At 43.0% G+C, this 15,066-nt stretch overlaps 1 protein-coding gene across 5 annotated transcripts in view; it reads right to left on the reverse strand.

Annotated features, from left to right (window-relative positions):
• Positions 1-15,066, reverse strand: part of LOC106068052 (serine/arginine repetitive matrix protein 2-like) — a 138,954-nt gene that overhangs the window by 46,636 nt on the left and 77,252 nt on the right. The window lies entirely within an intron of this gene.

A 15,066-nucleotide genomic window follows, 5' to 3' on the forward strand; every position in this document is an offset into this window, starting at 1 on the left:
CTAGAAAGTTGACAGTTTATGTAAATCTTTTGAAAAAAAAAACCAACTAATTCGCCACAAAGGAAAAACTTTGGTTTCAAAATATAATAATCTAATAAATAAATTTGATCCTAAAATCTGGACAATCTATATTTTCGACGCATGCAAGTCAGCGGGTATTCTCCCATTGTATTCATTCAAGAGTTACATAAATAAATAGTCGTTGAGGAACATTTCGCGCATTGTCTTCTAAGTCTGGATCTATCACCAAACTAGAATCTACTATAACTATACATATAGATCCAGTATTCAAGTCTAGACTACAGTCTTTTAACGCTGCTATGTCTGGATCTATATCATCAAATAAGAAACTTCTATATCATATGTCTACATCCAGTATTCAAGTCATAGACTACAGTCTTTTAACGCTGCCACGTCTGGATCTATATCATCAAATAAGAACCTTCTATATCATATGTCTACATCCAGTATTCAAGTCTAGACTACAGTCTTTTAACGCTGCCACGTCTGGATCTATATCATCAAATAAGAACCTTCTATATCACATGTCTACATCCGGTATTCAAGTCTAGACTAGTCTTTTAACGCTGCCACGTCTGGATCTATATCATCAAATAAGAACCTTCTATATCATATGTCTACATCCAGTATTCAAGTCTAGACTACAGTCTTTTAACGCTGCCACGTCTGGATCTATATCATCAAATAAGAACCTTCTATATCACATGTCTACATCCGGTATTCAAGTCTAGACTAGTCTTTTAACGCTGCCACGTCTGGATCTATATCATCAAATAAGAACCTTCTATATCACATGTCTACATCCGGTATTCAAGTCTAGACTAGTCTTTTAACGCTGCCATGTCTGGATACCAAACTAGAATTTTACATACTCTGAATAGATTTATACATGGGCATAACCAGGATTTTTTTTCCAAGAAAAAAAAATTGGGGGGGGGGGGGATAATTTAGAGCGAGGTAAAAATTATTATTTTTTTTTTTAAATCTATCGTTCATTAGTTTATTAAATGTAAAATAATCACTTTTACATTTACAAAAAGAATAAGACACCATCTTTGTAATGGAAGATGGAGGAATGGTCTTTTTAAAAAGACAAACTTTTGTTACTTGGTTTTAACGGGGGGAGAAAAAAAAAAGGGGGGGGGGATGAAAATATATTTAAACTACTAAGTACAGACACAACTTTTAAGAGACTATACACTTGTCTCGTAGGAGGACGCTGATGCAGATTAGCAACAGACAGACTTAAAAGAAAGCGACACTGTGGTCTAGTGAATGATTGTTCATGGGATAGTCCCTTTTGTTATTCAAAGTTCGCAGACGACGCGGCCCACTCAAGAGAAGTCAAGACATAACTGATTATTAATCTATTTTTTGGTAATATGATAATTACAATATTTAAATATAAATTGAACAAAAAATAAAGATAATCGAGTAAAGAAAAAAAGAAAAACGGCCATGATTGCTGTATCTCAATGGCCTGAGTATGTTTAGTGACAACGACGAAACCACATTCGGACAAATAGTCAACAAAAACATTCTGAAGAAGTATAAAAAACAGAAAACAAAACAAAACACATCATCTTAGTCACGATTGTAACATTTGACCAGTTCAAAGCAGATACAATACACCGATCAGATAAGTAGAAGTAGAGTTCGTTCCCTTGGCAATAACCTTTCTGATGTAAGCTTTGAGGTAATGTAAAAGTGAAACAGTGGTACGGACGTAGACTTCGTTTGTTCTTCTTATAATGGTTTGGTTTGTGTAATGTACAGTTGTATGACACATTCCTCAGGGATAATAAAGGTAGATTAGTATTACTATTATTATTTTAGAAAAGAACTCATTTTCATTCTCTGGCATAGCCAGGGTCGAGCTTCGTCAGAGGGAAACCCAGTTCGTCGTAGTCCCTTAACAGTGCCCACTGAGGAATATTCTGGTGATTTGGCAGGTCTGCAACAGTACTGAGGTAACGAGAATCTACTACGTATTATTAGACCAAGTATTATTAGACCAAACATTAGACAAGTACAATGAAAGTGCGCCCCCCCCCTTAAAAAAAAAAGGCTGCGCCCATGTCACTTTTCCCAGGCGTCAGATTTGACCGTGTACCACCATTCGTGCCCCCTTGTTCCCCGGTGCAGTGCCATGTTGAAAAGTGTCAAGCCCAAGTTGTCAACGGTCTTACATCCCAGCATCAAGCCCAAGTTGTCAACGTTCTTACATCCCAGCATCAAGCCCAAGTTGTCAACGGTCTTACATCCCAGCATCAAGCCAAAGTTGTCAACGTTCTTACATCCCAGCATCAAGCCAAAGTTGTCAACGTTCTTACATCCCAGCATCAAGCCAAAGTTGTCAACGGTCTTACATCCCAGCATCAAGCCAAAGTTGTCAACGGTCTTACATCCCAGCATCAAGCCAAAGTTGTCAACGGTCTTACATCCCAGCATCAAGCCCAAGTTGTCAACGTTCTTACATCCCAGCATCAAGCCCAAGTTGTCAACGGTCTTACATCCCAGCATCAAGCCAAAGTTGTCAACGGTCTTACATCCCAGCATCAAGCCCAAGTTGTCAACGGTCTTACATCCCAGCATCAAGCCAAAGTTGTCAACGGTCTTACATCCCAGCATCAAGCCAAAGTTGTCAACGGTCTTACATCCCAGCATCAAGCCAAAGTTGTCAACGTTCTTACATCCCAGCATCAAGCCCAAGTTGTCAACGTTCTTACATCCCAGCATCAAGCCCAAGTTGTCAACGTTCTTACATCCCAGCATCAAGCCAAAGTTGTCAACGGTCTTACATCCCAGCATCAAGCCCAAGTTGTCAACGTTCTTACATCCCAGCATCAAGCCAAAGTTGTCAACGTTCTTACATCCCAGCATCAAGCCCAAGTTGTCAACGTTCTTACATCCCAGCATCAAGCCCAAGTTGTCAACGTTCTTACATCCCAGCATCAAGCCAAAGTTGTCAACGGTCTTACATCCCAGCATCAAGCCAAAGTTGTCAACGTTCTTACATCCCAGCATCAAGCCCAAGTTGTCAACGGTCTTACATCCCAGCATCAAGCCCAAGTTGTCAACGGTCTTACATCCCAGCATCAAGCCCAAGTTGTCAACGGTCTTACATCCCAGCATCAAGCCAAAGTTGTCAACGTTCTTACATCCCAGCATCAAGCCAAAGTTGTCAACGTTCTTACATCCCAGCATCAAGCCAAAGTTGTCAACGGTCTTACATCCCAGCATCAAGCCAAAGTTGTCAACGGTCTTACATCCCAGCATCAAGCCAAAGTTGTCAACGTTCTTACATCCCAGCATCAAGCCAAAGTTGTCAACGGTCTTACATCCCAGCATCAAGCCAAAGTTGTCAACGGTCTTACATCCCAGCATCAAGCCCAAGTTGTCAACGTTCTTACATCCCAGCATCAAGCCCAAGTTGTCAACGGTCTTACATCCCAGCATCAAGCCAAAGTTGTCAACGGTCTTACATCCCAGCATCAAGCCCAAGTTGTCAACGGTCTTACATCCCAGCATCAAGCCAAAGTTGTCAACGGTCTTACATCCCAGCATCAAGCCCAAGTTGTCAACGTTCTTACATCACAGCATCAAGCCCAAGTTGTCAACGTTCTTACATCCCAGCATCAAGCCCAAGTTGTCAACGTTCTTACATCCCAGCATCAAGCCAAAGTTGTCAACGGTCTTACATCCCAGCATCAAGCCAAAGTTGTCAACGTTCTTACATCCCAGCATCAAGCCCAAGTTGTCAACGTTCTTACATCCCAGCATCAAGCCCAAGTTGTCAACGTTCTTACATCCCAGCATCAAGCCAAAGTTGTCAACGGTCTTACATCCCAGCATCAAGCCAAAGTTGTCAACGTTCTTACATCCCAGCATCAAGCCCAAGTTGTCAACGTTCTTACATCCCAGCATCAAGCCCAAGTTGTCAACGTTCTTACATCCCAGCATCAAGCCAAAGTTGTCAACGGTCTTACATCCCAGCATCAAGCCCAAGTTGTCAACGTTCTTACATCCCAGCATCAAGCCAAAGTTGTCAACGTTCTTACATCCCAGCATCAAGCCCAAGTTGTCAACGGTCTTACATCCCAGCATCAAGCCAAAGTTGTCAACGTTCTTACATCCCAGCATCAAGCCCAAGTTGTCAACGGTCTTACATCCCAGCATCAAGCCCAAGTTGTCAACGGTCTTACATCCCAGCATCAAGCCCAAGTTGTCAACGGTCTTACATCCCAGCATCAAGCCCAAGTTGTCAACGGTCTTACATCCCAGCATCAAGCCAGAGTTGTCAACGGTCTTACATCCCAGCATCAAGCCCAAGTTGTCAACGGTCTTACATCCCAGCATCAAGCCCAAGTTGTCAACGGTCTTACATCCCAGCATCAAGCCAGAGTTGTCAACGGTCTTACATCCCAGCATCAAGCCAGAGTGTCTAGGGAACACGAGAACTTGTCACCACAACGCTGCTCAAGACGTCTCGGTGCAATACAGAGGAAGGTGTGCAAAACAGGACCCGAGGACAAGAACCGGCAAGTCCAATTCGTTTTGCACGAAACCAATGTTCATATAGGAAATACTTCAAGCACTGATGTCAAGACTAAGGCCTGTGGGTCACATCCGGCTTGTGACACCAACCGGCTACTCAAAATGTCTACCCACGTTGCAAATTGAAGCCGCACTCGTAGAAGATTGGCTTAATTCGACTCAAGACATGGCCTAAATTGTGCCGATGTTCCCGTAAATCTAAAATCTTTTTTTGTGCGCTTTCTCTTATCAGCGTGCAGTTTCACGAGGAAACAAAAAAAAAAAAAAAACAGGTGGACACAGATCTTGAAAAAATTTCTAACGATTTTCCAAGAAATTTGTGTGTTTGGGAGAAGAACTACTAGCTAATTGGCCACAAAGGGAAAACCGTTATATTTTTTTTCAAAATATAATCTTCTTTAAATTAAATTTGGTCTGGACAATCTATATCTTGAACATACAGAGAGAGAGAGACAGAGAAAGTGACATAGGTGAAAAGAGAGAGGCAGAGAAAGTGACATAGGTGAAAAGAAAGAGACAGAGAAAGTGACATAGGTGAAAAGAAAGAGACAGAGAAAGTGACATAGGTGAAAAGAAAGAGACAGAGAAAGTGACATAGGTGAAAAGAGAGAGACAGAGAAAGTGACATAGGTGAAAAGAAAGAGACAGAGAAAGTGACATAGGTGAAAAGAGAGAGACAGAGAAAGTGACATAGGTGAAAAGAGAGAGACAGAGAAAGTGACATAGGTGAAAAGAGAGAGACAGAGAAAGTGACATAGGTGAAAAGAAAGAGACAGAGAAAGTGACATAGGTGAAAAGAGAGAGACAGAGAAAGTGACATAGGTGAAAAGAAAGAGACAGAGAAAGTGACATAGGTGAAAAGAAAGAGACAGAGAAAGTGACATAGGTGAAAAGAGAGAGACAGAGAAAGTGACATAGGTGAAAAGAAAGAGACAGAGAAAGTGACATAGGTGAAAAGAGAGAGACAGAGAAAGTGACATAGGTGAAAAGAAAGAGACAGAGAAAGTGACATAGGTGAAAAGAGAGAGACAGAGAAAGTGACATAGGTGAAAAGAGAGAGACAGAGAAAGTGACATAGGTGAAAAGAAAGAGACAGAGAAAGTGACATAGGTGAAAAGAGAGAGACAGAGAAAGTGACATAGGTGAAAAGAAAGAGACAGAGAAAGTGACATAGGTGAAAAGAGAGAGACAGAGAAAGTGACATAGGTGAAAAGAGAGAGACAGAGAAAGTGACATAGGTGAAAAGAAAGAGGCAGAGAAAGTGACATAGGTGAAAAGAGAGAGACAGAGAGAAAGTGACATAGGTGAAAAGAAAGAGGCAGAGAAAGTGACATAGGTGAAAAGAAAGAGGCAGAGAAAGTGACATAGGTGAAAAGAAAGAGGCAGAGAAAGTGACATAGGTGAAAAGAAAGAGGCAGAGAAAGTGACATAGGTGAAAAGAAAGAGGCAGAGAGAAAGTGACATAGGTGAAAAGAAAGAGGCAGAGAGAAAGTGACATAGGTGAAAAGAAAGAGGCAGAGAGAAAGTGACATAGGTGAAAAGAAAGAGGCAGAGAGAAAGTGACATAGGTGAAAAGAAAGAGGCAGAGAGAAAGTGACATAGGTGAAAAGAAAGAGGCAGAGAGAAAGTGACATAGGTGAAAAGAGAGAGGCAGGGAGAAAGTGACATAGGTGAAAAGAAAGAGGCAGAGAGAAAGTGACATAGGTGAAAAGAAAGAGGCAGAGAGAAAGTGACATAGGTGAAAAGAAAGAGGCAGAGAAAGTGACATAGGTGAAAAGAAAGAGACAGAGAGAAAGTGACATAGGTGAAAAGAAAGAGACAGAGAAAGTGACATAGGTGAAAAGAAAGAGACAGAGAAAGTGACATAGGTGAAAAGAGAGAGGCAGAGAAAGTGACATAGGTGAAAAGAAAGAGACAGAGAAAGTGACATAGGTGAAAAGAAAGAGACAGAGAAAGTGACATAGGTGAAAAGAAAGAGACAGAGAAAGTGACATAGGTGAAAAGAAAGAGGCAGAGAAAGTGACATAGGTGAAAAGAAAGAGGCAGAGAGAAAGTGACATAGGTGAAAAGAGAGAGGCAGGGAGAAAGTGACATAGGTGAAAAGAAAGAGGCAGAGAGAAAGTGACATAGGTGAAAAGAAAGAGGCAGAGAGAAAGTGACATAGGTGAAAAGAAAGAGGCAGAGAAAGTGACATAGGTGAAAAGAAAGAGACAGAGAGAAAGTGACATAGGTGAAAAGAAAGAGACAGAGAAAGTGACATAGGTGAAAAGAAAGAGACAGAGAAAGTGACATAGGTGAAAAGAGAGAGGCAGAGAAAGTGACATAGGTGAAAAGAAAGAGACAGAGAAAGTGACATAGGTGAAAAGAAAGAGACAGAGAAAGTGACATAGGTGAAAAGAAAGAGACAGAGAAAGTGACATAGGTGAAAAGAAAGAGACAGAGAAAGTGACATAGGTGAAAAGAAAGAGACAGAGAAAGTGACATAGGTGAAAAGAAAGAGACAGAGAAAGTGACATAGGTGAAAAGAAAGAGACAGAGAAAGTGACATAGGTGAAAAGAAAGAGACAGAGAAAGTGACATAGGTGAAAAGAGAGAGACCTTTCTATACCATATATCTAGTCTAGACTACCGTTGTTTTTTTATGTTGCCATAAGTGGATCTCAAAACTAGAATTTTAACTACTCTGAGTAGAGCGATTTCTTCGCTATTAAAGTATAATGAATGATTGATACAGAACTGTGATCATGATAAAACAGTGACAAGGCTTTATCTTTTTTTTTTAAACACTAAAGGAGGACATTGTCCTTACTAGCTTTGTTGTAAAATGTTTTACATGTTTCGGATGTTCCTTCAGAGTTGAAGATAATTACTTCCTAGTCCAAACCTCCCGCAGGACGACGGGGGATGGGAGCGGGCAGGGTTTGAACCCGGGACTATCGATAAATCTAAACGACAGTCCAGCGTGCAAATCGCACGACCAGGCAGCCATCCAAGTCTACACCTTTGTTGTTTCATTTGTTGATGTCACCTGCCGTTTTCAGTGATGTTGAATGGATTGTCTAAGATAGTTCCCAGGTACTTTAAAAAGTTGGAAGGAAGCACAAACAGGGTGGGAACAAGTCAAAGGTTGCATGAGCAGGTCACGTGATCATCACGTCAGAGGGGTGGCAACGTGAGAAGTCCGACAAATGACGAGCAAAAAGGGCGCCACGAGAAGTCATAAAGAACTCCCCCAAGTACGTTGTCATAAATTTCGTTTCTTTTCTCTGGTCAGGTGAGACTCGGCACTTTACACCTCCACTGCACAGGCATAACATTTCTAGGTTCTTAAAGATTGGTGTCTGGAAGAGGTTCTCAAATAGCGGACCTTTTAGCAACAGAAGGGTGTCTTGGGGAGATGCTAACAAAGTTGACTTATTAACGACAAAATGCTGTGTTGAAGAGCTGACTTATTAATGATAGATTATTGTCTTAAAGAGGTTCTCACAAAAGCTGATTAAGTATAACATATTACTTATAAATAGATTATCACAAAACCTGAAGACTTCTTAGCAAAACTTCATTGTATTTTGTTTTGTCCAAAGAAAGGAGGAGAAGGACAGGGATAAAGAGAGAGGCAGAGAGAAAGTGACAGGGGTGAAAAAGAGAGAGGCAGAGAGAAAGTGACAGGGGTGAAAAAGAGAGAGGCAGAGAGAAAGTGACAGGGGTGAAAAAGAGAGAGACAGAGAGAAAGTGACAGAGGTGAAAAAGAGAGACAGAGAGAAAGTGACAGAGGTGAAAAAGAGAGACAGAGAGAAAGTGACAGGGGTGAAAAAGAGAGACAGAGAGAAAGTGGCAGGGGTGAAAAAGCGAGAGACAGAGAGAAAGTGGCAGGGGTGAAAAAGCGAGAGACAGAGAGAAAGTGACATAGGTAAAAAGAGAGAGAGAAAGTGACAGAGGTAAAAAAGTGAGAGACGGAGAGAAAGTGACAGAGGTAAAAAAGAGAGAGGCAGAGAGAAAGTGACAGGGGTGAAAAAGAGAGAGGCAGAGAGAAAGTGACAGGGGTGAAAAAGAGAGAGACAGAGAGAAAGTGACAGAGGTGAAAAAGAGAGACAGAGAGAAAGTGACAGAGGTGAAAAAGAGAGACAGAGAGAAAGTGACAGGGGTGAAAAAGAGAGACAGAGAGAAAGTGGCAGGGGTGAAAAAGAGAGACAGAGAGAAAGTGGCAGGGGTGAAAAAGCGAGAGACAGAGAGAAAGTGACAGAGGTAAAAAGAGAGAGACAGAGAGAAAGTGACAGAGGTAAAAAAGAGAGAGACAGAGAGAAAGTGACAGAGGTAAAAAAGAGAGAGACAGAGAGAAAGTGACAGAGGTAAAAAAGAGAGAGACAGAGAGAAAGTGACAGAGGTAAAAAAGCGAGAGACAGAGAGAAAGTGACAGAGGTAAAAAAGAGAGAGACAGAGAGAAAGTGACAGAGCTAAAAAAAGAGAGACAGAGAGAAAGTGACAGAGGTAAAAAAGAGAGAGACAGAGAGAAATTGACAGGGGTGAAAAGAGAGAGAGACAGAGAGAAAGAAAAAACTGTGCAGAGAAAAGGAGCCTTAAGTTCTGGAACTAGAGAAGGAAAGAGACGCCTGCCTACTCGTGGACCTCACGGGAAAAGTGTTGTTGGTGCTGCACGCCAGTGGCTGCCTGACAGGAAGGGCAGATAGAGGAACTAAGACTGAGACCAAAGCTTGACAGTCACTGTTTCTGTTTATTGTAAACGTCCCACATCCTTTCATCATTGTTATTCAACATCATTCATCTTTCCCACTGCTTGACTTGCCCCCCCCCCCCCTTTAGCATTATCACATCATTTGCTTTAGTTTTGTTTTTGCCTTCCACACATGCGTGATAGTAATAACAAACCATACATTTTTTTATAAAAATCTAAACAAAAATAAATAAAAAGGCCTCTCCCCCCCCCCCCCATTTAAATAATCCATAAAGGTTTTGTGGGGGAAGAGCAAAGGATGTTGTCTTGTGTTGGCCTTGTACTGTAACCATCACACCAAACAAAAACTCGCTCCTCCTCCCCATGCCTCAACTCAGGTGACACTGAAACATGTAGAGCGAGAGGCTCTGGAGTAGGGAGAATAAAAAAAAGTGTACTCCGCCCCCCCCCCCCCAAGCACCACTCATCCAGGACAAGCCCCCCCCCCAGCAGCACCACACATCCACGCACACACATGCTATGAGATGACAAAAGCGCACATGTTATGTCGAGTTTTATTTCTGCCCGCCGTTGGAGCAGACGAAACATGACAAGTCTGTCACTCGGCAACACTATCTGGTCAGCGCCCGTCATGCCCTTGTCCCACGGTCAGCAAGGTGAAGGTCGTGAAGAGCAGTCGAAATAATATTTTATGAGAGACATAGGTCTACATTTCGGATTAAAAGCATTTTTTTGGCGGGGGATTTGAAACACATATGACGTCATATCCTCTTTGCCTCTGACAACCAAACGACACTTCTCTGCCATCATGCTCTACCTCCTTAGATATATCCAACCATTTAAACCCGAGGGCCAAACAAAGTTTCAGACACATGGGTCACACACAAAAAAAAAAAAGTCGAGTTGAATGAAATAAACTCTGGGCAGAACTTTCAAGAGGCCGGATATGACCAGCGGGCCGAAGTTTGGTTGTCACTGCTCTACCTGATGGTGTTAACTGTACACATAACACATGTCACTTGTGCCACTCGTGGATGAGTGGACTTGAGCTGAGCATCAATCAGAAGTTCGTGTATTATGGTTTCAAAGAGATGAAAACATAGAGAAGAACAGGACAGCGAAAAAACAGCAAGCCCAACACACAGTTAATGAATCAATGACTGTTGGAAAAGTCATTTATTACCCCCCGAAAAAAAAAAAAAAAAAAAAAAAAAGAGACCCATGAAACACACACACACTCACACATAAAATCATACATGCAAAGAAACCCATTTTTGGTCAAAAGCATAGAAAACATATAATATAATCAGTTTGATTATTAATCCGCATTATTGTCTTCGTGTCATGCAGTAATCTCAAAGCTAATTCAACTTTATAACAGGAAACTATTTCAATACAACGAGCTTTAACTCTTCACTTTATTACTGATCCCCCTTTAATATCTTTAGGCACTTCATGTTCTTCAGAATTGAACATTCAATCTCTCAATACATTCAGCTCACCTAAAGAATCAGTGTAAGAAACTATAAGCAGCTTTTATGTGAATGTGTGGAAATACCCAAATATTGTTTTATTAGTTCGAGTGGAATCCCAGTGAGATCAAAATAGATTTGAAGACAAAAGAGTTGACCATTCAGTCATTATTGACTCCTCACGGTGACATGGGTTTACGTCCAGCATGGAATCAGTACAATCTACCCAGGCCAACATCCCACTGCCTCAAGTACAGCGGCACTATAACAAAGTAATGACGAGAGAAAATGTCAAATCAAATCTGACTACTCAGTGACTAGCTAGTCGTCAAGAGCGATTTGCTTAAGAACATCACGTTCCAGATTCAAATGGTGAAGAATTTGCATCCGGTTCTACGACACAAGGTAGACAAGAATCATACCGCAACAAGGTATGGGGGCTACGGGAAGGCAATCTTTCACGGAGTAGACCCGAAGACAATCTTTCTCACACAATCCCCATTCCCCTAAGCATGTCACAAGTAGGTAGCCGTTTCAGACCTTGCGATCTAACGGTCACTTTTTTCTGTGGCCCAGGGCCCAGCACAACGACCAACCGCCTTTTACTTTTCCCCAACTCATGCAAGGTATCCACTAGAGCTGGATGGACTCAGAGGCGACCTAAAGATCCCGAAATTAAAAAATTCACCAGAGAATGCCGACCACGTCCTCCAAAACTGCTCTCTTTACCAAGAGGCCCGTATAAGATACTGGCCCCAAAACACCCCAATAGAAAGAAAACTATATGGAGAGCTCCCTGATTTGGAAACCACTGCGCAGTTCATCTCACATATTGGTCTAGTCATCTGAACACTCCAACATATCAATGAGAACGAAGAAGAAGAAGAAGAAGAAAAAATTCCGGAACACTCTTATTTCGAAGCCAAGCGCTTTACAGCCTCCCAACATTTTCCTCTAATTGAACGCGCAACAATGCTGGGGAGCAGTCTCGAGGAAAGAACGCAGCCACGAACACAGCGTGAAAGAAATCAGAAACGAGGGTTGTGTTCTAACTCTCCCCCAGGTACCACTGAACAGAAGATGTTGACGAAGCAGGTAATTCTGTTAACCTATCCGAACTAATCCAAGACAATGTTCTCATCATAACTGACATATATATTGACTTGTCAACTTTATAGCTTCCAAAACTATGTCTTGTTGAAGTCATTTGGTCGTCAGGGGGTATCAATTTTATTATCCGACAAAATGCACAATTATCATGTTTTTTCTCTCTTTTTTTTAAATTATTACTAAGGCAGAAAAAAAAGTTTAATTGAAAACTTTGTTTTAAAAAATAATTGTTTTTTTTTTAAACTACAGCTCTGTTTAGGGTTACACGGTGAGACTGATGGAAAGAGGGGACTCTAAGCCCAGTGTATAACTAATACAAAGACACAATTTGCCGTATCAGCCGAAACAAAGTCATCAAAGCAAGTGACCAGACAGGACATACCAGGATGAAACAACGCTTGTTCTGGAAGATGGAAATCGAAACCCACGACACCTGCCACCGTGCAGTGGTACCACAGAACATGGCCAACGAGCTGCAAGCCTACAATAACCTTCGATGAAGTCCAGTAGGGAATCGGCGCCGTAGGCGCCATTATCCCGTTGATGGTTAGAAAGGCTTTTATCCAACCACCAGGCCTGGACATGGGGCTCTTCACCCCTGTCCTGTCTGAGGGCACCCAACGGTAGGCGGCCATATCGGTTGACTGACTGGTAAAACCGGGCCGTGCCGTGTACACAGCGCGCCGTAACCGGTCCTGGCCCACTCGCTATAAGTGGCCGGGAACAGCGCTAACTACGGGGAGCTTGTCTCATATTCCTATACTGTAACCGCCACTATTCCGTGTAAGGGCCGCCACTCCAGCCACGGGTCTCTGATGACGGCCCCCTTTGTGGAACGGCGTGGCGGACTTTTTGGACTGGGTTGCAGGTTACTTGTTCCATCCCCAACCCGAGTGAGATAAAAAAAACAAAAAGCTCACCCAGGGAGACCTGCTAGAAGGCCTGGTTCGCTACTCGTTCTTAGCCTGTCCAGATCCACCTCTGGATGTTTCCACCGGAGGGCCACGCTGAGGCGACGGGTAGCTGGAAATCCTCCGGGCCTACAATAACCAGTCAAGTCGAGAGATACAACCTCAAAATGTCGCTCTCAAAAGACAAACTGCAAGATATTGAAGCCACTGAGCAATTATTGCTTACGAATGAAAAAAGGCGGTAAGCGCACTGGACTGACGTGAGGACTTGTCGATGGTCCCGATTCATACCCTGCCATCCCCCGTCGTCCTACGGGAGGTTTGAACTAGGAAGTAAATTATCTTCAACTCTGAAGGAACATCCGAAACATGTCAAACATTTTACAAAGTCTTACAGGTCGCTAATTGGCACTGCGTCGATCAGAAGTATTGAGATATTCAGTTCATAATTCGAACTGGTTAGAAAATGGATTATTCTAAATTAATATTAACAAATGTTATGCCTAACACAAGATTTGCAGCCTATTTACGATAACTGCTTACGTTTAATTGTTTGATTTTCATTATCAATAAATCTACGACAATATTTTTTTTAATGCGTCTTAACAAGTCAGTTATGTCTCATCCCAGCCAGCCCAAAAGACTTGACTGACCAATGCGTCTTAACAAGCCAGTTCTGTCTCATCCCAGCCAGCCCAAAAGACTTGACTGACCAATGCGTCTTAACAAGCCAGTTCTGTCTCATCCCAGCCAGCCCAAAAGACTTGACTGACCAATGCGTCTTAACAAGCCAGTTCCGTCTCATCCCAGCCAGCCCAAAAGACTTGACTGACCAATGCGTCTTAACAAGCCAGTTCCGTCTCATCCCAGCCAGCCCAAAAGACTTGACTGACCAATGCGTCTTAACAAGCCAGTTCCGTCTCATCCCAGCCAGCCCAAAAGACTTGACTGACCAATGCGTCTTAACAAGCCAGTTCTGTCTCATCCCAGCCAGCCCAAAAGACTTGACTGACCAATGCGTCTTAACAAGCCAGTTCCGTCTCATCCCAGCCAGCCCAAAAGACTTGACTGACCAATGCGTCTTAACAAGCCAGTTCTGTCTCATCCCAGCCAGCCCAAAAGACTTGACTGACCAATGCGTCTTAACAAGTCAGTTATGTCTCATCCCAGCCAGCCCAAAAGACTTGACTGACCAATGCGTCTTAACAAGCCAGTTCTGTCTCATCCCAGCCAGCCCAAAAGACTTGACTGACCAATGCGTCTTAACAAGCCAGTTATGTCTCATCCCAGCCAGCCCAAAAGACTTGACTGACCAATGCGTCTTAACAAGCCAGTTCCGTCTCATCCCAGCCAGCCCAAAAGACTTGACTGACCAATGCGTCTTAACAAGTCAGTTATGTCTCATCCCAGCCAGCCCAAAAGACTTGACTGACCAATGCGTCTTAACAAGCCAGTTCTGTCTCATCCCAGCCAGCCCAAAAGACTTGACTGACCAATGCGTCTTAACAAGCCAGTTCTGTCTCATCCCAGCCAGCCCAAAAGACTTGACTGACCAATGCGTCTTAACAAGCCAGTTATGTCTCATCCCAGCCAGCCCAAAAGACTTGACTGACCAATGCGTCTTAACAAGCCAGTTCTGTCTCATCCCAGCCAGCCCAAAAGACTTGACTGACCAATGCGTCTTAACAAGTCAGTTATGTCTCATCCCAGCCAGCCCAAAAGACTTGACTGACCAATGCGTCTTAACAAGCCAGTTCCGTCTCATCCCAGCCAGCCCAAAAGACTTGACTGACCAATGCGTCTTAACAAGCCAGTTCTGTCTCATCCCAGCCAGCCCAAAAGACTTGACTGACCAATGCGTCTTAACAAGTCAGTTATGTCTCATCCCAGCCAGCCCAAAAGACTTGACTGACCAATGCGTCTTAACAAGCCAGTTCTGTCTCATCCCAGCCAGCCCAAAAGACTTGACTGACCAATGCGTCTTAACAAGCCAGTTATGTCTCATCCCAGCCAGCCCAAAAGACTTGACTGACCAATGCGTCTTAACAAGTCAGTTATGTCTCATCCCAGCCAGCCCAAAAGACTTGACTGACCAATGCGTCTTAACAAGCCAGTTCTGTCTCATCCCAGCCAGCCCAAAAGACTTGACTGACCAATGCGTCTTAACAAGCCAGTTCCGTCTCATCCCAGCCAGCCCAAAAGACTTGACTGACCAATGCGTCTTAACAAGCCAGTTCCGTCTCATCCCAGCCAGCCCAAAAGACTTGACTGACCAATGCGTCTTAACAAGCCAGTTCCGTCT

The sequence above is a fragment of the Biomphalaria glabrata genome, chromosome 12 (assembly GCF_947242115.1).
Source record: "Biomphalaria glabrata chromosome 12, xgBioGlab47.1, whole genome shotgun sequence".
NCBI lineage: Eukaryota > Metazoa > Mollusca > Gastropoda > Planorbidae > Biomphalaria > Biomphalaria glabrata.